The 27,941-nt window shown below is 35.9% G+C and overlaps 1 long non-coding RNA gene across 1 annotated transcript in view; it reads right to left on the minus strand.

Annotated features, from left to right (window-relative positions):
* Window positions 1-11,678: 11,678 nt before the first annotated feature.
* The window catches only part of LOC128659520 (uncharacterized), a 48,331-nt gene continuing 32,068 nt past the window's right edge, over window positions 11,679-27,941 (minus strand). The window contains exons 2-3 of the long non-coding RNA XR_008402417.1: window positions 15,024-15,073; window positions 11,679-11,858 (exon numbers count right to left, since the gene is read on the minus strand). This is a non-coding gene — a long non-coding RNA (uncharacterized LOC128659520). The remainder of the gene's footprint in view (window positions 11,859-15,023; window positions 15,074-27,941) is intronic.

Here is a 27,941-nt window from a genome sequence, read left to right on the forward strand (position 1 = left end):
CCTACTCTAAGCCCCCTAATAAAATAACAAAGACCCCCAAAATAAAAAATTCCCTACCCTATTCTAAATTAAAAAAAGTTACAAGCTCTTTTACCTTACCAGCCCTGAACAGGGCCCTTTGCGGGGCATGCCCCAAGAATTTCAGCTCTTTTGCCTGTAAAAAAAAACATACCATACCCCCCCCCAACATTACAACCCACCACCCACATACCCCTAATCTAACCCAAACCCCCCTTAAATAAACCTAACACTAAGCCCCTGAAGATCTTCCTACCTTGTCTTCACCATACCAGGTTCACCGATCCGTCCTGGCTCCAACATCTTCATCCAAACCCAAGCGGGGGTTGGCGATCCATCATCCGGTGCTGAAGAGGTCCAGAAGAGGCTCCAAAGTCTTCCTCCTATCCGGCAAGAAGAGGACATCCGGACCGGCAAACATCTTCTCCAAGCGGCATCTTCAATCTTCTTCCATCCGGTGCGGAGCGGGTCCATCTTGAAGCAGGCGACGCGGATCCATCCTCTTCTTCCGTTGTCTCCCGACGAATGACGGTTCCTTTAAGGGACGTCATCCAAGATGGCGTCCCTCGAATTCCGATTGGCTGATAGGATTCTATCAGCCAATCGGAATTAAGGTAGGAATTTTCTGATTGGCTGATGGAATCAGCCAATCAGAATCAAGTTCAATCCGATTGGCTGATCCAATCAGCCAATCAGATTGAGCTCGCATTCTATTGGCTGATCGGAACAGCCAATAGAATGCGAGCTCAATCTGATTGGCTGATTGGATCAGCCAATCGGATTGAACTTGATTCTGATTGGCTGATTCCATCAGCCAATCAGAAAATTCCTACCTTAATTCCGATTGGCTGATAGAATCCTATCAGCCAATCGGAATTTGAGGGACGCCATCTTGGATGACGTCCCTTAAAGGAACCGTCATTCGTCGGGAGACAACGGAAGAAGAGGATGGATCCGCGTCGCCTGCTTCAAGATGGACCCGCTCCGCACCGGATGGAAGAAGATTGAAGATGCCGCTTGGAGAAGATGTTTGCCGGTCCGGATGTCCTCTTCTTGCCGGATAGGAGGAAGACTTTGGAGCCTCTTCTGGACCTCTTCAGCACCGGATGATGGATCGCCAACCCCCTCTTGGGTTGGATGAAGATGTTGGAGCCAGGACGGATCGGTGAACCTGGTATGGTGAAGACAAGGTAGGAAGATCTTCAGGGGCTTAGTGTTAGGTTTATTTAAGGGGGGTTTCGGTTAGATTAGGGGTATGTGGGTGGTGGGTTGTAATGTTGGGGGGGGGGGTATGGTATGTTTTTTTTTACAGGCAAAAGAGCTGAAATCCTTGGGGCATGCCCCGCAAAGGGCCCTGTTCAGGGCTGGTAAGGTAAAAGAGCTTGTAACTTTTTTAATTTAGAATAGGGTAGGGAATTTTTTATTTTGGGGGTCTTTGTTATTTTATTAGGGGGCTTAGAGTAGGTGTAATTAGTTTAAAATTGTTGTAATATTTTTCTTATGTTTGTAAATATTTTATTATTTTTTGTAACTTAGTTCTTTTTTATTTTTTGTACTTTAGCTAGTTTATTTAATTGTATTTATTTGTAGGAATTGTGTTTAATTAATTTATTGATAGTGTAGTGTTAGGTTAATTGTAGGTAATTGTAGGTAGTTTATTTAATTAATTTATTGATAGGGTAGTGTTAGGTTTAATTATATCTTAGGTTAGGATTTATTTTACAGGTAAATTTGTTATTATTTTAACTAGGTAACTATTAAATAGTTCTTAACTATTTAATAGCTATTGTACCTGGTTAAAATAATTAAAAAGTTGCCTGTAAAATAAATATTAATCCTAAAATAGCTATAATATAATTATAATTTATATTGTAGCTATATTAGGATTTATTTTACAGGTAAGTATTTAGCTTTAAATAGGAATAAGTTATTTAATAAGAGTTAATTTATTTCGTTAGATGTAAATTATATTTAACTTAGGGGGGTGTTAGTATTAGGGTTAGACTTAGCTTTAGGGGTTAATCCATTTATTATAGTAGCGGTGAGGTCCGCTCGGCAGATTAGGGGTTAATAATTGAAGGTAGGTGTCGGCGATGTTAGGGAGGGCAGATTAGGGGTTAATACTATTTATGATAGGGTTAGTGAGGCGGATTAGGGGTTAATAACTTTATTATAGTAGCGCTCAGGTCCGCTCGGCAGATTAGGAGTTAATAAGTGTAGGCAGGTGTCGGCGACGTTGAGGGGGGCAGATTAGGGGTTAATAAATATAATATAGGGGTCGGCGATGTTAGGGCAGCAGATTAGGGGTACATAGGGATAACGTAGGTTGCGGCGGTTTACGGAGCGGCAGATTAGGGGTTAAAAAAAATATGCAGGTGTCAGCGATAGCGGGGGCGGCAGATTAGGGGTTAATAAGTGTAAGGTTAGGGGTGTTTAGACTCGGGGTACATGTTAGAGTGTTAGGTGCAGACGTAGGAAGTGTTTCCCCATAGGAAACAATGGGGCTGCGTTAGGAGCTGAACGCTGCTTTTTTGCAGGTGTTAGGTTTTTTTTCAGCTCAAACAGCCCCATTGTTTCCTATGGGAGAATCGTGCACGAGCACATTTTTGAGGCCGGCCGCGTCCGTAAGCAACTCTGGTATCGAGAGTTGCATTTGCGGTTAAAATGCTCTACACTCCTTTTTTGGAGCCTGACGCAGCATTTGTTTAAACTCTCGATACCAGAGTTAAATTTATGGTGCGGCCAGAAAAAAGCCCGCGGAGCGTTAACAGCCCTTTTACCGCCAAACTCCAAATCTAGGCCATTATATGCTGATCATATCTATGTTTGTAAAATCCGATTTTCAAGAAGGCTATTTTCACAATTATATCACTGGGTTGCTGCCACCACTAAAACACAGTTCTGGAGATCGGATAAATCTGAATTTTAAATAAGCAGTAGATTTTTTTTCTGAAGCCTTTCAAAATTTGCTGGCCTCCTGTGTCATGTCATATATGTGTATATATATATATATATATATATATATATATATACAGGGAGTGCAGCATTATTAGGCAAATGAGTATTTTGACCACATCATCCTCTTTATGCATGTTGTCTTACTCCAAGCTGTATAGGCTCGAAAGCCTACTACCAATTAAGCATATTAGGTGATGTGCATCTCTGTAATGAGAAGGGGTGTGGTCTAATGACATCAACACCCTATATCAGGTGTGCATAATTATTAGGCAACTTCCTTTCCTTTGGCAAAATGGGTCAAAAGAAGGACTTGACAGGCTCAGAAAAGTCAAAAATAGTGAGATATCTTGCAGAGGGATGCAGCACTCTTAAAATTGCAAAGCTTCTGAAGCGTGATCATCGAACAATCAAGCGTTTCATTCAAAATAGTCAACAGGGTCGCAAGAAGCGTGTGGAAAAACCAAGGCGCAAAATAACTGCCCATGAACTGAGAAAAGTCAAGCGTGCAGCTGCCAAGATGCCACTTGCCACCAGTTTGGCCATATTTCAGAGCTGCAACATCACTGGAGTGCCCAAAAGCACAAGGTGTGCAATACTCAGAGACATGGCCAAGATAAGAAAGGCTGAAAGACGACCACCACTGAACAAGACACACAAGCTGAAACATCAAGACTGGGCCAAGAAATATCTCAAGACTGATTTTTCTAAGGTTTTATGGACTGATGAAATGAGAGTGAGTCTTGATGGGCCAGATGGATGGGCCCGTGGCTGGATTGGTAAAGGGCAGAGAGCTCCAGTCCGACTCAAACGCCAGCAAGGTGGAGTACTGGTTTGGGCTGGTATCATCAAAGATGAGCTTGTGGGGCCTTTTCGGGTTGAGGATGGAGTCAAGCTCAACTCCCAGTCCTACTGCCAGTTTCTGGAAGACACCTTCTTCAAGCAGTGGTACAGGAAGAAGTCTGCATCCTTCAAGAAAAACATGATTTTCATGCAGGACAATGCTCCATCACACGCGTCCAAGTACTCCACAGCGTGGCTGGCAAGAAAGGGTATAAAAGAAAAAAATCTAATGACATGGCCTCCTTGTTCACCTGATTTGAACCCCATTGAGAACCTGTGGTCCATCATCAAATGTGAGATTTACAAGGAGGGAAAACAGTACACCTCTCTGAACAGTGTCTGGGAGGCTGTGGTTGCTGCTGCATGCAATGTTGATGGTGAACAGATCAAAACACTGACAGAATCCATGGATGGCAGGCTTTTGAGTGTCCTTGCAAAGAAAGGTGGCTATATTGGTCACTGATTTGTTTTTGTTTTGTTTTTGAATGTCAGAAATGTATATTTGTGAATGTTGAGATGTTATATTGGTTTCACTGGTAAAAATAAATAATTGAAATGGGTATATATTTGTTTTTTTGTTAAGTTGCCTAATAATTATGCACAGTAATAGTCACCTGCACACACAGATATCCCCCTAAAATAGCTATAACTAAAAACAAACTAAAAACTACTTCCAAAACTATTCAGCTTTGATATTAATGAGTTTTTTGGGTTCATTGAGAACATGGTTGTTGTTCAATAATAAAATTAATCCTCAAAAATACAACTTGCCTAATAATTCTGCACTCCCTGTATATATATATATACACAGGGGTTGAAAAAGTTGCCCAAGAGCTAGTGATCCCATGAAATTTCTTAGTGGTCCCATTTTTTAACTTCATATTTGTGCTTTGCGGAATGTGTAAAATTGAAATTTCATGATACACGCTTGTATTACACATTTGTATTAACAAAAATACACTTTCTATACACTCAAAATGAAGATTAAGCTCTAAAAGGGATTGAGAAATGCTCCTACAGGTCTTGGACACCTTTTTTTTTTTTTAAACAGTTCCCCTTAAATGAATCCAATAAACCTGAATAACCTTTCACTATAAGGGACACTATACACTAGATATTTCTTTGCATAAATGTTTTGTAGATGATCCATTTATATAGCCCATCTGGGTGTGTTTTTGTAAAAATGTATTGTTTTGCTTATTTTTAAATAACATTGTGCTGATTTTTAGACAAGGGGGGCTCAGTGGTTGTTCAAAATAGGAATGATTTTATAAAGGAAGCGTTAAGGCAGCTAACAAACACACATGACTATAGAATCTTAAGTTCAGATCCCACAAATACTTTCAATAAGAAATTGAGAGATTTAGTGGATGATGGTGTAGAACAAGGTTTTATTGATAAGAATACCAGTGAGTATCTCGTTGTCACTCACCCAAAGATACCTATATTTAATCACCTCCCTAAGGTACATAGTGATCTCACAGCAAAAAGATTTGTACAAAAGATTTGTCTCCAACCCACATGAGTATGTAACAATCAATAAACATAAACCTAATTCAAAAGAGATTCTTTTGAATTAGGTATATGTTTATTGATTGTTACATACTCATGTGGGTTGGAGACAAATCTTTTGTACAATCTATGTAAAATCTTTTTGCTGTGAGATCACTATGTGGGAGGGTTTATTTACATTGGTTACCATTGCAACTAATTGCTTACTGATGGCACACACAGGTGTTTGTTATCAATGGTCTTTTATCCCTTTATATAGCAAGTGTATTTCGTTTAATTTTTGTGTAGCCTGAGGAAACAGCCCTTATAGAGGCTGAGAAATGCATCGCTTTGTTTTTAATAAATATATGCTTTTTGATACCCTTGCTGCTTCTATTTTGGCGTTTATTTCAATCATCATCTCTTGGACCTATACCGTGTGGCTGGTGAACAGACGCTGTTTATACCTGGATACAGTCTGCTGGGCGACTGAGAGGTTCCAGCTTGCCTTGATTGCACCTGGAGGTGCACTGTTTTGTGTCTGACCAGTAATCGTGAATTCTGAATTCAAAACTGTACTGGGCTATGGATATTGTCTTATGTCACTTACAGGAATAGGAATTCTGCTTGCTGCCTGCTGGTTTCCATCTGAGTATCTCCCCTGTGGGCATACAGTGAGCTGGACCACTGCTAATTGATTTCGAGAGAGACAGAGAAAAAGAGACAGAGAGAAACAGAGAAAGACAGAGAAAAAAGGGAGACAGAGAGACACATAACGGGAGAAAGAGAGAGACAGAGGAAGGGAGAAAGAGAAAGAGATAGAGGAAGCAAGAAAGAGAAAGGATGGGGAGAGAGAAAGAGACCACATGCAAGGCCTTTAAAAATATGAAATTAGTCAGCAGGCTCCAGTCCTTACCTTGCTAGCCAATGCTTGACATGCCCCTCAGTCTCCACATATTGCAGCCCAGGACTTGCTGACAGTTGAGCTCTTCTCCAGACCCCCACACATGGCCCAAATGTTCAGGTTAGGACCGGCATTACAGGTTTTAATTCTGGCAGTGGCACAGGGCAACCTCAGTGCCAGGGTTTCAGCAGATCCACATCTACCTCTGGGCCAGTTCTCTTCCCTCTCTCCTCTGCGCCAGTTTGGGAAGGGAGACAGAGACACAGAGGAAGGGGGAGAAAGAGAGAGACAGAGATACAGAGGAAGGGGGGAGAGAGAGAGAGACAGAGACACAGAGGATGGGGGGGAGAGATAAAGAGGAAGGAGGGAAAGAGAGAGACATAGACAAAGAGGAAGGGGAGAGAGACAGAGAGAGAGAGACATTAGGAAGGGGAGAGACACAGAGGAAAGGGAGAGACACAGAGAGACAGAGATAACACAGACAGAGACAGAGAGAGATAGACAGATAGAGACAGAGAGACACAGAGAGCAAGAGAGAGAGACAGAGAGAGAGAAACAGATAAATAGAGAGACACACAGAAGAAGGGGTAGAGAGAGAGACAGAGACACAGAGGAAGGAGAAAGAGAGACAGAGATACATAGAAAAGAAAGAGAGACATAGAGGAAGAGGAGAGAGACACAGAGGAAAGGAGAGAGACAGAGATAGAGAGACACAGAGGAAGAGGAGAGACAGAGAGAGAGACACAGAATAAGAGGAGAGAGAGAGACAGAGGAAAAGGAGAGAGACACAGAGGAAGGGGAGAGAGATAGAAAGGAAGGGGAGAGAGACAGAGAGGAAGGGAAGAGAGACAGAGACACAGAGGAATAGGAGAGAGACAGAGAGTGACACAGAGGAAGGGGAGACAGAGAGAGAGAGAGAGGGAGACAGAGAAAGGGAGAAAGAAAGAGACACAGAGGAAGGGGAGAGAGATAGAGTAAGATACACACATAGAGGAAGTAGAGAGAGAAATAGACAGAGGAATGGGAGAGAGACAAACACAGAGAAAGGAGAGAGAGACATGGAGTAAGGGGAGAGAGGGAGACACAGAGAAAGGGGGAGAGAGAGAGCGAAAGACACGCAGAAGAAGGAGAGAGAGAGAGATAGAGAGAGTGAGAGAGAGGAAGGGGAAAGAGAGAGATACAAAGAGGAAGGAGAGAGAGAGAGAGAGAGGAATGGGAGAGCAAGACACAGAGGAATGGGAGCGAGAGAGACACAGAGGAAAGAGAGGAGAGAGGAATGAGAAAGAGTGAGAGAGAGACACACAGAGGAAGGGGAAAGAGAGAGAGACACACAGAGGAAAAGGAGAGAGAGACACAGAGGAAGGGGAGAGAGACACAGAGGAAGTGGAAAGAGAGAGACACACACACAAATGCGGAGATAGTGAGAGACACAAAGGAAGGAGAGAGAGAGACACAGACAGACAGACACAGAAGAAGGGGAGAGAGAGACAGAGGAAGGGGAAAGTGAGAGAGAGACAGAGGAAGGGGAGAGTGAGAGAAAGAGAGAGGAAGGGGAGAGAGAGAGACAGACACAGAGGAAGGGAGGAGACATAGAAACAGAGGAAGGGGAGAGACAGAGACACAGAACAAGGGGAGAGACAGAGACACAGAAGAAGAGGAGAGACAGATACAGAGGAAGGGGATAGACAGAGGAAAGGAGAGACAGAGACACAGAGGAAGAGAAGAGACAGAGAAAGGGTAGAGACAGGCACAGAAGAAGGGGGGATACAGACAAGAGGAAGGGCAGAAAAAACAGGAAGGGGGGAGACAGAGGAATGGGGGCCACAGAGCAAGGGGAGACACAGAGACACACAGGAAGGGGAGCCACAGAGGAAGGGGAGCCACAGAGACACACAGGAAGGGAAGCCACAGAGACACACAGGAAGGGGAACCACAGAAACTCAAAGGCAGGGTGGGGAGCCACAGAGGGGAGCTTCAGAGGGGAAGGGTGGTGAGCCACAGAGGGGAAGGGTGGAGAGCCACCGAGGAGAAGGGGGGAGCCACAAAGGGGGAGGGGGAGACACCAAGGGGGAGGGGGGAGACACAAAGGGGGAGGGTAGGGAGACACAAATGGTGAGGGTGGGGAGTCAAAGAGGGGAGAGGAGGGAGAGCCACAGAGGGGAGAGGAGGGGTATCCAAAAAGGGAGCCACAAAAATGGCAATGGGCTGCAAAAAGGAGAGAAGCCAGGCCACAAAAGGGGGAGAGGAGGGGGGCCACAAAGATGGAGGCCACAGAGGGGAAGGGAGCTGTAGAGGGAGAGGTGTCACGAAGGTGAGCCGCAGAGGAGAGAGGAGGCACAGAGGGTAAGGGAGCCATAGAGGGGAGAGGTGTCACGGAGAGGAGTCACAGAGGGGAGATGTGGCACAGAGGGGAAGGGAGCCCTAGAGGGGAGAGGTGTCACAGAGAGGAGCCACAGAAGAGAGAGAAGGCACGGAGGGGAAGGGATTCATCGAAAAGAGAGGTGTCACAGAGAGGAGCTGCAGAGGGGAGATGAGGCACAGAGGGGAAGGGAGCCATAGAGGGGAGAGGTGTCATGGAGGGGGGGGCACAAAGCGGAAGGGAGAAGCAGGCTCTAGCCCTTACCTTGTGAGCCAAGGCCCCTGGTAGTTCCTAACTCTCTCCTCTCTGCCAGCCGCTACACAAGGTCTCCCCAGCTCCACCCCTTTATTTTAGAAGCCCGTGTGCAGTGTTTAAAACAACTTGTGGGCGGGAAATACAAAAAATATATAATAAATGGGGGGAAAATAAAATTAAAATTAAAAAATGACACAAACCTCTATTGCCAATATTCCTAAATCGTCCCAGGAAATTCCTAAGTCATCCTGGACCACTGGATGACTGTTTTTTTCAACCCCTGTATATATATATATATATATATATATTTATAAACAGATAATGTATTAATTAATTATCTATGTATTGTAAAAATATAATTTGAGTTTAAATTATTCTGTCTTTTCTTTTTTATCACAGTAACCAAAAAAATAATGGAAAAATGTAAGCGTGCTCCAAGATATCTTAGACCGATAATTGCTTTTACACCAATTAGCAATTCCAATTCTCCTCCACATTCATTGGGGTCTATTTAACAAGGGCCGAAGGGTCCCTGTTCCCCTTGTTTCCGTGCAAGCCTTCAGGCTCGCCGGAAACAGGAGTTAAGAAGCAGCGGTCTTTGAGGCAGCGTATAGCAATCCGCCTGATCATGTACGATCAGGCTGATTGACACCCCCTGCTAGCGGCCGATTGGCCGTGAATCTGCAGGGGGCGGCATTGCACCAGCAGTTCACAAGAACTGTTGGTGCAATGATAAATGCCGACAGCGTATGCTGTCATCATTAATTGATGTGCAGCGGACATGGTTTGCTATTGCGGATCATGTCGATCCTCAATATGATAAATGGACCCCATTAAGCTTAATGGAAAATAATGAACTGAACACCGAAATGGAAGAAGCAGTAGAAACAGATTGTGACAATCAATATGAATGTGAAGTAACATTGCCTGTTGATAATGATCATGAAAATGTTATTGAGGAAAGAGAATCCACTGCATGTGAGTTTAATTTCAAATCCAAAATTTTTTCAATTTGAATAAGAAAATAATATAAATTATTTGAATCTTGGATTGTAAAGTCATATATTTACATTGAGACATCCATGTAAAAGTTGATATTTATCAATTGCAGTTAACATTATTTTATTTGCTGTTGATTATAATTCTTTGATTTATTTTTGTGTATTGTTTTATTATTTGTATTCCAGCCGTGATTGAAAAAAAAACATAATTTTGTGAAGAAACTTAAGAAATTTAAGAAAAAAATAATGAACATGGAAATTGAAAAAATTATATCAATATTTCAAAAATTATATTTTACATTTTTAATTTTGGTTTTGTTACTTTTTTTGAATTTATGAATGTCATATTCTATTCACAGTAAATTTTAGCCAAATGTTTTTATTTTTTAAAGTATAATTACTTTTTTATGCAAACCAAGTGTTATTTTTTTTTAAAATACTCGAGATTTCAAATATATTAAGAAATTATCAAAATAATTTTTGAAAAATTTGACATTCTAACTTTTACTATTACTAAAATGTTTACAAAATACATTTTCATTGTTCAGTTCTGGGTCTTTCAGAGCTTGTTGGTTCAGTTGAGGATGATGATGATATTGCTTGTGTTAGTGATTTGACACATTTACTTAACAGATCAAAACCAGCTCTAAATGTCTAAGTTCTTTCCCTTTCTAGTTTCTGCTCCTCTATTTTTATTCTATCCTTTAAGTAATTTCCAAATATCTGCATAAAATTGTGGTGGTCATCCCTAAAGTTACGTGCAATTGTCACCATCTCCTGTAATGCAGCTGTCTTTGAGGAACCTTCTTTTGGTTGATTTACTACATTATTTGCATTTTCTAAATCTGGTATTGATGTAGACTTTACTGTACTTTACTTTCCTTGACAAGGACTCTTCAATCATAGTCATTTGCGAATCTTCCTCTGAAGTGTCTACAGTCCTTAGAATTATTTCACCACTACTGAGATCATCCTGTGTGTAATCTTCTTCGTTATCTAAAAAAAAAAAAAATTAAAACATTATTGGAATGGGAAAGTAAAAAATGGAAATGGAATAATTTAATATGTTAGATATCAACATTACAATGATTTAACAGCTATGAACAGCCATAACATTAATATTGATATTATTCCTGCCTTATAGCCAATAAAGACAGCTTTTCCAAACTTATTTTTAAATATTTTTTTAATAAAAGTAGTCTTCTACTTAATATGGTCCATATAGAATATCTTTAGATGCACTGTTTACAAAATCCGCTTGCTTTAATCAATAAAATAGATGTTAATATTTGCATTGGATTATTAATAAATGTCATATATACTTGTTATTGAGAGACTCATTGGACTTCACAAGTTATAAAATCATAATTTTCATTAAAGCAAAGTATTTTAATTTTATGTAAACATAATATTTGTAAGTTAAGACTACAAATATTATCTTGACCATCAATATAATTACAACAATAATATGGGTAAATGGTCTGTGCCAGATCAGGACAATGACTTTATAAAATAAAATTTGTTTCTCAGGCCATTTCTATAGCATGTGCTAGAACTGTTTCACATTACCTTCCCTATCACGACCAGGCAATACAACCAAAAATAAATACTAACACTTTATCAATATTTAAAATGTGACTAGACTCTAATAAGCGGTTATGAAGTAATATGAATACCTTCTTCTATACCTCCTGATATTATTTGATTAAATATATTCATGACTTCTGTTTAAAAAAATAAAAATAAAGGATATTATGATTATCAATTTAATAAATAACATTTTTTAAACATGAAAAATTTAACAAAACATCGTTATATAACATAGAGATACCACTAGTATTTCTGTCATTGTCAACTGGAGTACTGCAGGGAATGTCAGGCAACATATCCGCTGATCCCAAACTATGTGTACTTATTGATGTGGATGAAAAGGTTGGATAAACCACATTTTCTATAGGCTTCAATTGGCTTGTTGATGGTGATTCTTCACTTGTCTCTGTAGCTTGTAGAGATGTTTGGCAAGAAGGTCAAGCTGTAGTAGTTAAAACAAAGAAATATACCAATAATTAAAAAATAACATAAGAATGAAAGGTAAATTTAATAATTAAAGGGACAGTATACACCAATTTTGATATAACTGCATATAATAGACACTACTATAAAGAATAAGATGCACAAATATTGATATAAAAATCGAATATAAAACTGTTTAAAAACTTACTTAGAAGCTCTCAGTTTAGCTCTGTTGAAAAGGTAGTTGGAAAGCCCATTGCAAGTGGCAAATAAGACACTCCCCCTTCTTTTGCATATGAAAAGACCCTTTACTCAAACAGGAGCAAGCTGAAGTAGGTATCTGTCAGTATTGTCCTAAAACTTTGGGGCTTGGTTAGGAGTCTGAAAATCAGAGCAATGTTATTTAAAAATAAGCAAAACTATACATTTAAAAAAAAAAAAAAAAAACTTTATGGGCTATATAAATAGATCATCTAGAAAACATTTATGCAAAGAAAAAATGAGTGTATAATGTCCCTTTAACTTTAAAAAATATTATTGACAAAATTAATAATAAATAGAAAATACAAAATAAGGCTAGCTATTATTGTTGATACTAAAGGAGCAAACATATTTATGGATATCTGATTCTAATAAAATATCCAATACTAATCTGAAAAAAAAAATTGGTATAATGGATGTTATTATATTTCTATTCATCCATAAAATGTATTTATAGCATCAATATATTTTAAATCATGTGAGTGCATATAGACAGATAATGTAGATTCATATTATTCCATGTACTGCACGCTAATACATATTAAATATAATAATATTAATAATAAATATAAACATTACATTTTCTTTAAGACATTAAATAGAAAATGCAATTTTCTACATCATGATATAACTTGAATAGTCAAAATGACTACTAAAATTGTGTTGAAGCTGTAGAAAGGTTATATTACGATGTTAATGAACACAATTGTTAAACCAATGGAATGAACAGTCTAAACAAACTGAAAGGTTCAGGATTCGTAAAGAGCATACAATTTTAGCTTGCTTTATATTACATTAAAGTAATCTTTTTTAATTCATTCTCTTGTTATCCTTATTTGAAAAAAAATTAATGTAAGCATATTAGCCATGCCATTCTTGTTTCTGCAAAAGGCTTGCGCTTTATGACTGGTGTATAAATGTAAACCACAATCATCTAGCGCTGCACAGGTGAAGAACAACAAATGGGATAACTCCTTAGCTTACATTCCAATAAATACACAAATAAAACAATACTCAAAATGATAATAGTATAACATTATAAAATAATTAAAATTGAAAGCTCAATACAAATTATGATAGTAACCTTTTAACTATACTATTTATGTACAAATAGAATAACAAAGATAATGTGCAAACACCTTTCATGAATTTGCTCAAAGTTTAGGATTATAACCTTTGTAAATTGTATAGAATTACACTATTTTGATATAACAATAAAAATTAAAACAACTTTTTGAATTGGCGCAACAGGTTAAAGAACTAATGAAAAATGATGGAAACATTCTTCACTTTGTTAAAAATTTGGAGAAAAAAAAGTATAAAAACAATTATTTAAGAGAAAAAAATTATTAGAAGTATTCATCAGAACTAAATAGGGATAGACAAAACTAATTCGTAAGTTATTGGACATCAATAATAAAATAAAATTTAAAAAATTATTTTAATGGAAAAGACCTATATCAAATATAACAATTCTGTGTCTATGGATACACTGTTTTATCATGTATTTATGAGCCAAACCTGGAAAATCATCAGAATCACAAGGAACATCAAGGCCTTCAACTATTTTGTTCCCCAATCTAGACAGGACACGTCTTTCGTAATGGAGAAGATCAGATTCCATTGGTGGCCCACCGCCTGTTGCACGAGCTGCCTTTTTTTCTTTGGCATATTTGGACTTTGTGAACCTTTTAATGTCAGAGAAACACTTTTTGCAACTATCAACATTTTTAGGAAAACGTGATACTGCTGAAACAGCACGACTAATCTCATCCCACAAAAACTTCTTACGGCTATGTGTGGTCACCCTCTGCTTGTGCCCAAGAAGAACATCATAATGATCTAGTACCCTGTCCACTAGAACTTCATTTTGTTCAATAGTAAATTGAACATTATGTCCGCTTTTGGTTCTTCCGACTTCACTATCTGCCATCTTGATTACAAGTCGAGCAGAACTGATAATGTGCGGTGTGCAACCAATAATGTGCAAATTGGTATTAGAAGTTGGTTAAATTGCATTTTACCAAAGTGAATTTTTTTAACTAAAGGATTTAACACATTCAATATACAAATAGGGCTCCCTATATGATAAATTGGAAATGGTAGTAGCACTCACAGTGTGCTTGTTTGACAAATATTACTCTCTATTGCACATTCAAATACACAATAGTTTTCTATGGAAATAAATCAATGGAGGTGAATTAAGGCTTAATACATCCGAAACAGTGTGAAATAAAGAAAAAAAAAGTTTTTTTGTGAAAGGGATACAGAGGTAGCATCTGACCAGGAGCGGTATTGGGGAGGGGTCAAAGGAGTATTTATGTGTGTGTGTGTTTATATATATATGTATTTACATTGTGTTTATGTATGTTTTATAAGTAACATTTTCATGGGAAGTGTATAGCACAGAACTAAATGAAAATTTCCACTACTTGAATTTTGTGCTCCAGCAGCTTAGCATACCAGTGCTCTCCAACATTAATTTTAGTGCATGCCCTTAATGATATCTATTATATGAATTAAATAATGCCCCTGTACTATCTGTCATAAATCTTTTAGGGGCACATGAACGCACAAAATATATTAACTTGCTCAAAAATTAAATTGGTATGAATTGCGCTCTCCATATAACTTGTATTTTTGTCCTCCAATTATAACCTTGGCCAACGTGTTCTATATGAATTTTGCTTTTTCAGATGAAGATTTTTCAAGTTCATAATTTTTTTTTACTTACTAGATGACACAAATTGTGTCATTTTCATTTGTTTAAATACACATTATGCAAAAGAAATACACTAAAATGAGCTTAAAGGGAAAGTGTACGCAAATTTTCATATAACTGCAAGTAATAGACATTACTATAAAGAAGAAAATGCACAGATGATGATCTAATTATCCAGTATAAAACCTTTTAAAAAATTACTTAGAAGCTCCCAGTTTAGCACTGATGATCAGGTTAGTCTGGGACACTCACTGAAAAAACAAAGAGCAAGATTACAAATTGTGCGGTATGGCTTTACCGCTTAAAAAACTGCCTTTGCGTGCGGAATGGTCAGCTTATACCGCAACAATCCATTCGGCACTCAAAGACCTGTAGTTATGTATATGTTACAAAGTACACTAACACCCATAAACTACCTATTAACCCCTAATCTGCCACCCCCTGCATCATAACTACTAAAATAAAGTATTAACCCCTAATCCGCCTCCCCCACATCGCAACTACCTAAATAAACCTATTAAACCCAAGTCCACCAACCCCCACATGTTAACTACTAAAATAAAGTATTAACCTCTAATCCGCCATCCCCCCACAAACTAAATAAACCTATTAACCCCTAATCCACCACCCGCGTCATAACTACTAAAATTAAGTATTAACTCCTAATTCGCCGTTCCCCTAACATCACGACTACCTAAATAAACCTATTAACCCCTAAACCTAACACCCCCTAACTTTAAATTAAAGTTGCAATATACTAACTACCTTAAAATAAATAGAAACTAACATTACAAAAATAAAAACCTAACATTACAAAAAATAAAAAACCTAACATTCCAAAAATAAAAAAACTAACATTACTAAAAATCAAGAAATCTAAGATTACAAAAATAAAAAAGCTAACATTACAAAAATTACAAACAAAATTATCCAAAATAAAAAAGTTATACCTATTCTAATAACCCCTTTAAAAAAAAACACCCCAAAATAAACCCCCCCTAATCTAACAATAAATTTCCTGTAGCCCTTAAAATGGCCTTTTGTAGGGCATTGCCTTAAAGTTAAGAGCTCTTTTGCCCTGAAAAAACAAAGTACCCCCTAACTTTACAACCCCCACCCACCCAATCCCCCAAAATAAAAAAACCTAACTAAAACACCTAAACTACCCATTGCACCGAAAAGGGCATTTGTATGGGCATGGGCATTTAAGAGAAATCAGCTCTTTTTAAGCCCATAAAAATAAAAAAGCCCTAATCTTAAAAAAAACACCTTAAAAAACAAACACTAACCCCAAAATTGTTACTCATCATTGCTGAAGTCCGGCTATCCATCTTCTTCCCAGGGGTGAATGTTCTTCATCTAGACGGCTCCATCTTCCTCCAGCATGGGACCATCTTCCATCTTCATCCCGGTAGGTAGATTAGTTTTTTTTTTAGTTAGTTTGTTTTTATTGTGGGCGGTTGGGGGGTTGTAATGTTAGGGGTACTTTGTTATTTTTCAGGGCAAAATAGCTGCTAACTTTAGGGAAATGCCCTACAAAAGGCCATTTTAAGGGCTATTGGTAGGTTATTGTTTTTTTTTTTAATGGGGGTATTAGAATAGGAAAAACTTTTTTATTTGAATAATTTTGTTTATTTTTTGTAATCTAAGCTTTTTTTATTTTTTGTAATCTTAGATTTCTTGATTTTTAGTAATGTTATTTTTTATTTTTGTAATGTTAGCTTTTTTATTTTTTGTAATGTTAGTTTTTTTATTATTTGTAATCTTAGGTTTTTTATTTTTGCAATGTTATTTTTTTATTTTAAGCTTAATTTTTATTTTTTCTATTTATTTTAAGGTAGTTAGTATATTGTAACTTTAATTTATAGTTAGGAGGTTAATAGGTTTATTTAGGTAGTCGTGATGTGGGGGGATTGTGGTTTAGGGGTTTATAGGTTTGTTTTAGTAGGTGTGATGTGGTGGGAAAGTGGATTAGGGGTTAATAGGTTTATTTTAGTATTCACAATGTTGGGGCACGGTGGTTATTGGGTTAATAGGTTTATTTAGGTAGTCGCGATGTGAGGGGATGGCGTATTAGGGGTCAATAGGCTTATTTTAGTAGTGACAATGTGGCGGAATGGCGGTTTAGGGGTTAATACTTTATTTTAGTAGTTATGATGTGGGGGGACAGCAGTTTAGGGGTTATTAGACTAGGGGCTTATGTTAGGGTGTTAGTTTTTTATAAACTTTCTTTTCTCTATAGACTTCAATGCAAAAATGAGATAGCGATTTCGCCAATGTTATTTTTTTTTCTAACATTTTTTCTCCATTGATCTCTATAGGGGAATAAGTGCACAAGCACGCCAAATCAGAATTTGGTTTGTGTGCGGTATGCAGCTTACCGCACCATACCGCCTGACAAAAGAAAGTTTTTTTGGTGACTTGTAAAAGCGGCGCTATGGAAATTGCGGTACCACTACATTTTTAGTGGTATTAATGCAATGGCTATATCGCGCAACTTATAATCTTGCTCAAAAAGTGCAGACACTCCCCCCCTTCTTCCCTGCATATGAAAAGACAGATAGCATAAACAGGAGCCAGCAGGAGTCTGTAAACGCAAGTATACATCTGACAATGTGGGGCTTGGTTAGGAGTCTGAAAATCATCACAATGTTATTAAAAAAATAAGCAAAACTATACATTGTTACAAAAACACTTCCAGATGGGCTATATAAATGGATCATCTGCAAAACATTTATGCAAAGAAAAATCTAGTGTACAATTTCCCTTTAATTGTTATGCACCCGAGTGTATATGAAAAAACTTTCATTGCATAAATTGGTTCTACTATGTTTGATATTAATTAGTGTGATCTAGATTACTACCTGTAGTCAATCCATAGTTCTGTGCATTATGTGTCAATAGTATTATTAACCTGGTGTTAAGTAAAAACAGAATTTGTTGATGATGAATATTATTAATAATAAAAAATACCAAAAGTAATAATAATAATAATTATGTAGGAATTACCTAAATCTTAAACCTATATACATAAATTAATATTTTGTTAGAAAACTTACATCCACTGTAAATGTAATCTTTTTAATATGTATAGTCAATAACATTTAGACACTGCATGCCACACTACTGCTAATAATAAACTCTCATAGACAAATTTAAAGAAGCAGAATAAAGTATTCTTCTATAGGAACAATTAGAAAAGTTTTGAAAAATACTTTGTAAGCATTGTGCTTCTATATACTTCTTGATTAATTATTGTGTATTTTGAAAACAAATAATACTTTCCAATGTAAAAAGTAAGGATTTAATTTTATACTAATTTGCATTATTATATACCAACAATTTGGCAAAAAAAATAATGGTTTTCTCATTAAATTTACATCATCAGCACATCCTTCTTTGAGGAATGAGCAGACTTACAATACAATATTTCAAGAGTCAATTGTAGTATAACCATAAATATTGTAAAGAAAATAATAGAGATATCCTACTGTGAGCAAGCAGTGTAATATTAGCTTGTCTAGTGAGATAGTGCCCGCTCAGGGTGACATTTATACTTAGACAAAAGAACAACTCTGATTGTAGCATAATAGTTTGATTCTATTAAAAAACAATCTTGTCCTAGATGGCAGTAACAGGATATGGAAATTCCAGGCAATTGTAAGGTAGATTTAAAAAAAAAAATGCGGTAACAGCAGGTAAGGACCATAAGATGATTGTTGTACAGGAAGTACTATCAGTAGGAGAAAATAGAGAACCATTAATGCCACTTTAAAGTTCTAGATTCTGTCTCTCAAGAAGGATATAAATAAGCTAAAAACTGTTTAAATAAATTCTAATAAAATAGGACATAGTCAAGAAAATATAACTCACAAGGGCAGACTTTATGACCTTAGTATGTGTACTTGCAAGTGTATAAAGTGATTTAAAAAAGCTAAGGTTGAACACATTTTTCACAAAAAGAACACCGCCAGAGCAGGGGTCATGGACCCAAATTGGACTTTAGCAGGTTTAGGAGTAATTTGCAGAGGTCCTTCTTTACTGAAAGGGTGGTGGATTCAGAAACGTTTGACAAAGTTGGAAAGGCAAATATTTTCAGGGAATTCAAGAATGCATGGATAAGACTTCTATAACAATTATTTATGCTGACACCTTGAAAATAAATATTAATAGATTTGATACATCTTTTGGTTCTCGTTTTCCTTAAAATGTTTCATGTCTTTAACATTCCAGTTCTCCTTTGAACAAGTGAGTCATATGAGTATGGGGCTTGTAACTCAAATCCCCAATGGCCAATTGCATGCATAAAAATGAAACATGAGAACAATTGTGAATTAACTAAATAACTAAACAAGATATTACGTAATGATCTCACTCTGGTTGCAATCTCTTCCTGCACAGTTTATCACTGCTTACACAACTTTTATAGGTTATTAATTGTTAACAAAAGAAAGACAATTTTCCAATAAGCAAGGGAACAAGTCTGTTGTTTCCTCTGACTGAGCTAAAAAAAAAAATACATGCAAATACACAATACCAATATTGATAAGTCAGTATTATATTACTATATCATTTTAAAATAATTAAATGTAAATCACATCTTAGACTCTCTTTAAAATTTACACTTACAAAATTAAGCTTTTCCAGTTCTACAAAAAGGCACCCTAGTTTCTACAAAGTATAAATATAGTATTTGAGAAGATGTTACCTAAAGACCTGCATGTTTGTTTGCACCATCTGTCATAAAGCAAGATATTTCCTTTAATAAAAGTATCAACCACTGTCTTTTGTCTTTACTGTTTAGTACAGTCATTTCTTAGATGGGGGCTGCTTAGGTGACTGTGAATGCTCCCCATGCCCTAAACAATAGTACTAAATTAGCTTATGCTGCTTTTGAGCCCTTGCGGGGAAGGCTTGCTTACCCTCTCTGCCATTTCTGAGGTGGCAGACATAAAAGACCTAAACATGTTAGTTACATTTCTTGCACTACCTGCCAGACGTACAGTGTCCATTGCTCATTTGTCATGTCATATTACGATTCAGTGTTTACTTGGATTCTTTCAAGAAGCTTCTGGATCTTGGACACCAAGCAATTACTCATGCTGCAGTTATTTCTGACAATCTCATGATTCACTGTTATTAGTGCGATGTGACAGAAAGATCAGTGCATGCGCAGTAAACTCTCTGGACAGGAGCGCGCATTGATTGACAGTGTCTATTGACCTGTTTGTCATGTACAATCTCTCCGCCCAATTCTGTGTGGAAAGACAAACATACCGGGAACATCACAGAATTGCTGACTTGGGCGGAGGGAAGAATAGGTTTGAAAAAGTGTAATATTTATATAAAATAACATTTGTTTAGAAACAATAAAGCTAATCACATAAGCACATCATAAGGATTACATATATACAAATTTATATATGCATTGTTTACTATCACTTAAAAGTAGCATGATACATACTTTTATTTTAAATGTCTCTAAGGTATCACCTTGGAGTGATTCGTATGGTCATGGCAAGATATGGAAAATTCCTTTGATTTTGGTAATTTAATGTATTACATTTGCATAATTTCAATTAAATAGCTTTTTTTATTATTATTATATGGTAGTTATAATAATTAGATACTATTTGTCCCTTTTCTTTGTATTCCACTAATTATTGGATTATAAATTTAAAGATGAATAGTAAATTAAATATAAATATAAAAATAAAACATATTTACATATTTCTGTTATACCAACAGAACAAAGAAAAAATTATGAGTAAATTAGAAAACTGCTTAAAATTGCATGCTCTATCTAAATCATACAATTTTAATTTTGACTAAACTATTTCTTTTAATTTGTTTTCCTGTGTTTTTCCTGTACATATTTAACATTCTAATGGTCTTCACACACAGGACAATGTTATTTTTATTTTTATTTTAAATACATATTTCTATATCTATATATATACACCTATATATCTATTCCTATACATATTTACTTTTATATATATTTTACATTATCATTATCAGATATATATAGAAATATATATTTAATAATAATAAAAAAAAATTCTATGTGAATAACATCGGATTGTAGGTCTAACGCCGTGTTGGGTTAGGGCACATGAAAAGTTAGTTATATTTAGGCTCATTATTAAAATATTAAATATAAAATATTTTTAAAAATCAATAATAATTATTACAGCTTATTATAGATACTGTAAAAAATATATATTTTAGAATTTTTTTTATCTGTAATATTTTTTTTATTAATTATTCTTAATATTGTTTTAATATTTTGGCCCAGATTACGAGTGGAGCACAAACATTTGCACCCAAGTGATAAGAGATTTATTACAGGGATTTGCCCACATCGGGCTTACCACTGGTATTACAAGTTGAAAGTAAACGCATATGTGTGTGTGTGTGTGTGTAGATCATTATTTAGGTATTTATATGTGTATATATGTTTTTACAGACATATATACACATTTAAACACATAAATACATATGTACACATATGCAGACATATATATAAGTGCATTGTAGCCCTTTGCATGAAAACATGTAAAAGCATATTTATGCAATATTTATATGTAAATGTAATAATGTGTTATACTGTGTATTTGCTGTAAATATGTGACATTCCTATGTTCTGCACATAACAGAATATGCTCTATGAATTTCTAAATATATATTCCTATATATATATGTGTATATATAGATATAGATATAGCTATATGTTGTACCAAAATACCATCAGATATATATTGAAATATTTATTTATGAATAAATAGAACATATTTTTGTATGTGAAGGACATTAGAATGTGAAAAAAATCATATTTTCATGTCGGGTTAGCGCTGTGTTAGGTCTTTTCTCCATTTTTTTTCTCCATTGACTTCTGTGGGGGAATACGTGAACGTGCATGCAATATTCAGCTTTTTGAGCTTGTCGGGTTAGTGCGAGAGTGACAACAGTTTATGTCTAAGCACTTTCTTGCACTTTGCATGTAGGGATATGTGTATGTTTGCTATGATGACAGGATATTCCTCAATTGTATTATATACATATAATAAATTATAGATTAATCAAAAAGAGTGCTGAATTACCTTTCTTTTGCACTAAGACTCTCATAGCTTTAGTGCCTATTTTTTAAAATTTAAAGAAAAAAAAGTGAAAACAGTTTACTTTCAACTTGTAATATTTAACATTTAAATAACGCACCTCAAAATAGCTAATAGCTAATTTTTCATGTGCGCTAAACCAACACCAGGTTAGACCTAAAGCGAGATACTCATACTCATCTATATTTAAAATTATTATGTTTTTCAAATAGAAAAACATTTAATTTTTTATTATTAAATATATATGGCTTTCGATATGGTCCATGGGACATTAAACTCCTCGATAAGGAGACATTGGGATTTGGTGAAGGTAGAGAAGTCCCTGCCATTTCAACACACAGAACCCCCTAGGATGGCCTATCGGAGGGCGCGGAACCTAAGATATATCTTAATAGAATCTGATCCTGAGAAGTGTTACCGCAAGACTACATGGCTACAAACAAGTAAGAAAGGGATGTTTTCAATGCGGCAATTGTATCACATGCAACAGCATGTTGAGGGGCTCCACATTTCAACACCCTCACACCAATCAACGCTTTAAGATCCATCATCGCTTAACATCCAAAAGCGATTACGTTATATAATCCTCATTTGCCCGTGCTCCCTTTTCTATGTAGGGAAGACCATAACATCGTTCAGAGACCGTATAGCTAACCACAGGCGACTCAGATCAACCTGTTGCCAGGCATTTTTGCCAGAAGAAACACAGTGCTGCCAGCCTGAAAACAATGCTGATTGACCATATACCAACGATGTCTAGAGGAGGTGATAGAGTGAAGGCTCTACTAAGGAGAGAAACAAAATGGATCTATACTTTGGATACCATCATGCCAAGGGGCCTGAATACCTACTTGGATTTCAGTCCTTTCTACCACTAGCCTCTGAAGACGGGACTATATCTCTTTATCTGTGTAACTCATTATCTAGATGTCCTCTCTGCACATCTCTTTAAATGTTAATACATGATATCCTATTGAGTGATAATGTACAATAAGTACCCTGCGCCCATGTCGCATATAAATTCAGGATGTGATATGCTGTGAATTAGTATACTTTTGATGTATGTATTGTTATTGTTTTTATTGAGTTTGATGCTTGCCCAATATGCTTAAAATATATGCATCGGTATGCTCGATTGATGGTATTACCATCTGCGTTAACCTGTATATGGTTATCATGTTCTGACAGCTGTCAGATCACTCTCCGCCCACTCCTGTGATGATGTGGCGCATCAGACGTGTTACGCCGTGATGACGTTATCATGTCACTTGGAGTTGCGGCAGTGTACGCGAGACCAGCATGGTCTTCATGGGCTAAGTATCTTTTAATTTTTAGTCACTTTAATTGGCATTAGGTAGTTATATAAGGTGGGGATTGGTGGGGTAATGTTATACATATTTTTCTTGTATCATTTGACAAAGGGTCCGGTCCGGTACCCAAAACGTTATGACGACTGTGTAATAAATATTATGGATTATATTTCTACAAATCCAACGAGTGCTTTCTTCATTGAGAATTGGATTTAAGGATTGTTAGCACCGTGGCAATTGCTTATGGATGAGGAGTACATATCTTACTAGAACTCTCTCTCTCTCTCTCTCTCTCTCTCTCTATATATATATATATATATATATATATATATATATGATAATGTTAATGTAAAATAGATATCTATACCTATATATCTCTAGGAATAGATATATAAGTATATACAAATATTTATTTACAATAAAAATAACATTGTCCTGTATGTGAAGAACGTTGGAATGTGAAATATTAATAACTCCTGTCTGTGCTCTCCATTGAAGTGTACGAGGATAAAAAGTTAACGTGCTCATGATATCCAAGGTCCTAAGGTTAGCGCACAAACATTTAACATTCAACTTGTAATATTAGGGCTACCTGATGCACGCAAAAGCTTTCTTCAAGCAAAGTTTACACTCTAGCGGGAGTGCTAAATACAGCTCCACTTGTAATCTAGCCCAAAGTGTGGCTAATCATTTGCACTTATGCATCATTGGAGTTCTCTTATCACCTGTACTATGTGTAGTTTAGAATGTGAGGGAATGTAACAGCAAAACTAATTACTAATAATGGCATAATTGCTTAAGTAAAATACACTTCTTTTTAGACAATATTTCTAGATTAAAATGATTAACATGCTGTGGTTGTCAATAAAATATGCCAATGCCTTTTTCATGCTGTTTAAATTGATAATTTAGCACTTTGTATTTCCTGGGCATGACACAGAGAAAAAATACTTGAGTTATAAATTAAAGTTGAACAACAGATGTAATTGAGGTCATGCTAACGCGATAACAATTCTGTTTGTTCTATTTATAAAACAGAGCAAAGTTAAATTTATTGTTGTCTTATAAATGTAAGTAATTATACACTGTGCCCTCCATAAATGACTATGGTGCTCCGTAACATACCATATCTTAAAGGGATATGAAACCTACATTTTTTCTTTCATGATTCAGCTTGACGATTTTAAACAACTTTCTAATTTACTTCTATTATTAATTTTCCTTTCTTCTCTTGGTAGCTTTTGTTGAAAAGCATGTTACATAAGCTTAAGAGCATGTCCAATTCAGGAGCACTCCATGGCAGTCGTTTGGCAAGAATGTTATTCATTTGCAAGAACACTAGAGGGCAGCACTATTTCCTGCCATGTAGTGCTCCAGATGCCTACCTAGGTATCGCTTTAACAAAGAATATCATGGTAGCAAAGTAAATTTGAAAATAGAAGTAAATTGGAAACCATTTTAAAATTGTATGCTCTGTCTGAATCACAAACAAAATTGTGTTCCATATCCCTTTAAAACTGGACACAAATACACTAATTGTTATTATATTAATTACAGTGATTTATATATTTAAATACAATTCAAAACAAAACTTAAAATACATAGAACAAACATATATGGAAAAAATGGAGGGCACTACAAAGCCAAAAGTAAAAAAAAACATTTCTTCAAATAAAAAAAGATATAAAATAAAGAACCTCTCTATACCACCATGAAAACATGAATATGAAAGTCTCAATAAACGTTCAAGCATATATCTGCCACATTAGTAATAACTTGTGCACTATGTTTACACAGTCACCTGTACAACAGATCCTTTGCAAGAATATTGGCTTTGCGTCACTGGTCAGTATCTCTTTGCCTTTAAAATACATAGAAGGCAGCAAGCAACCCACTTTTAAATATTTTTCTTTCAACATCTGGATTGATATTGCTCAAGGTGTTAACCATATTTTTCACCATTGAAGGTAGCTGAGTCATACACAGACGCTACTTTAAGCATTTGCACAGAAGATGGATCTGTATATGTTTGCTACTTGGAGTGTGTAAGCGTACAAAGGTCAGTGCTTATGGATAAACCCCAGAGTGAATAATAAGGACTACCTGATATGTTATATGCACACCAGACCAAGTTGGCCACCTTTTTAATGTTTTAACAATGTTACGATATGAACGTTTCTTTCTGTTCTCTTTGAGATCACGTTGAGGAATTACATAGACATTCATCAATTATAATAACACACATGTTGTATTCTTTTATTGTTATTTCTCTATATTGTTTATATATTTTAAATATACTGTATATCAGAGGTGTCAAACTCATTTGAGTCACGGGCCATTTTCCATACAAGTGCAAATCACGTGGGCCGCACACTACCTACGTATCTTGCTATTACTAAACAAACTGTGGTGTTTGCTATAACCGTATACATTTTAAAAGATTGTGTTCTGTCACTCCTAGATAACTTCCTCTGGCTTGATGAAACGTGCTTTAATGCTTTTAAGAAGGTGAGCCACACGCTCCATCTGGTTGCTCTCCCACTGAGTCCTTTTTTCTCTCTAGCAGCCCTGTTCCAAGCATGCTTACAGTTTGCAAATGCATGCACATAGTATAACATTTCCTCTGCATTATAAACAGTGGATCACAATGCTGTTTATATAGTTATAGACATATACCTTTTGTGATAGCTGTTGAGAATCTGTTTACCACAAATCTCAGGCGTTTTAATAATCTCGCTACAATATCGCAGCTCACTATACAACAAGTGAATCGCAATTCTAGAACACAGGGGTACAGTCATTGTAATGGAGAGCTGAATGGAGGTTGGACGTATGCGCATCCCTAACAATAAGTGTGCTTGCTCTTTAAGTAATAAGCATATTATAATTATTCATTTTTCATATTATTTTTCATGGAGGTGTTGTGGGCAGCAAAAAATTAGGTTGCGGGCCACCAGTTTGATACCCCTGCTGTATATTATTGTATTATTTGTTTGATTGACAGTTCAGTGAACTAATAATATGCCAGTGGTTAGTGATGCAATATCATGTGACAAACAAATCTTAACCAATAGAATAATATGTGGCCAATGTACCACTGCATATGATAGACTGACAAAACAATGCACATCATTGGCAAATTTGCTTAAATGACAGTTCAGTGGACCAATCATATGTTAGTGGAATGCAATATCATGTGACATACATAAACAAAACTTATAGAATAATATACTGTATGGCCAATGCACCACCCCATATGATAGGCTGATAAACAATGTTTATTATAGGCTTATTTGTTTGACAGTTTAGTCAACTCATGTCAGCTAGTGATGCAACATCACATGAAAGATTTTTAACTAATAGAATAACATATTGCCAATGTACCATCAAATTTGATAGGCTGACAAAACAATGTATATCATTGATGACAAACAAAATTTAACCAGTAGAAAAATGTATGGCCAATGTACCACCGCATATGATAGGCTGACAAAAAATATTGGCCAATTTGTTTGAATGATATTTCAGTCTACTAATAATATGTTAGTGTAATGCAATATAATGTGACATACCTTATGGAATAATATATGGCCAATGCACCACGGCATATGATAGGCTGATAAAACAATGTTTATTATTGGCTAATTTGTTTGACAATTCAGTCAACTCATGTCAGTTAATTTGATTTACAGTTCACTGACCAATAATAAAAGTTGTACATCCAATAGGAATAAAGAAAAGGGTGTAACAATTCTTTATTATGATTGAGTGGTAGAACATCAGTTCCCACTGAAGAAGCTTGAGTGAAACAAAACTGTGTTGGGGACATTTTCTTTTCTTGTGCACCAGTTACTAGCAGATCTTTATTTAGCTTAAAGGGATACTACTGATTAAATACAGGGGCATAGAGGGGTAATTGAGGGGATAGCCACTTTTGACTTCATGAATACCATAATATCTCTCCCCTTCCCCTATCTGTTGAGCAACGTAAAATTTTATTCTGTTGATGGCATGTAATTTTTATAAATATATTAGCTAAATATTGTCTGCAGGTTCACTGGATGAAAAATATTTTGTTTTTAGAGACTCATTAAAAACATATTTTATATTAAAAAAATAAGCTTGGAAAGTTAAAAAAAAACTCTATAAACATGGCACAATATTGCGTTAAATAAACTGCAATTATTAAAAAAACATAGAGTTGCCTCTTTCCAATAGTATAAAATGACAGATCAACATAGTACTGTGAATAATAAACATTGTGTTGTTGAATGTTTCCTTTTAAATAAACAAAGCATGAAAACGATTATGTCAAAAAGAAAGATCTTGAATCTAAGAATATGGTCCAAATATGGATAAACTACTTCACAGTAATAAAATATCCTCAGAGGCATAACAATATAGTATACTTCTGCCTTTCAAAAAAAAAAAAGTAAAGGAAAAAACATCTCAATGTTAAAAATGTAGGTGTTATAATACTGTACATTGATTTTATGGGAGAATGTCTAGTAATACTTTGAAGCACAAAGACATCTTTAGATGTTTATAAATATAATAGCTTTGTAAGTTGAGTAAGGTTGTGAAGATGACCCCTGTCAGTCATATATTTTAGCAAGAAGAGTCAGGAAAGGTTGGAAATCATCCAGAAAGTGGATTTGCATGTCTCATGCTTATCTCAGTCAAATAACTGA

This window comes from Bombina bombina, chromosome 5, assembly GCF_027579735.1.
Source record: "Bombina bombina isolate aBomBom1 chromosome 5, aBomBom1.pri, whole genome shotgun sequence".
Taxonomy (NCBI): Eukaryota; Metazoa; Chordata; class Amphibia; order Anura; family Bombinatoridae; genus Bombina; species Bombina bombina.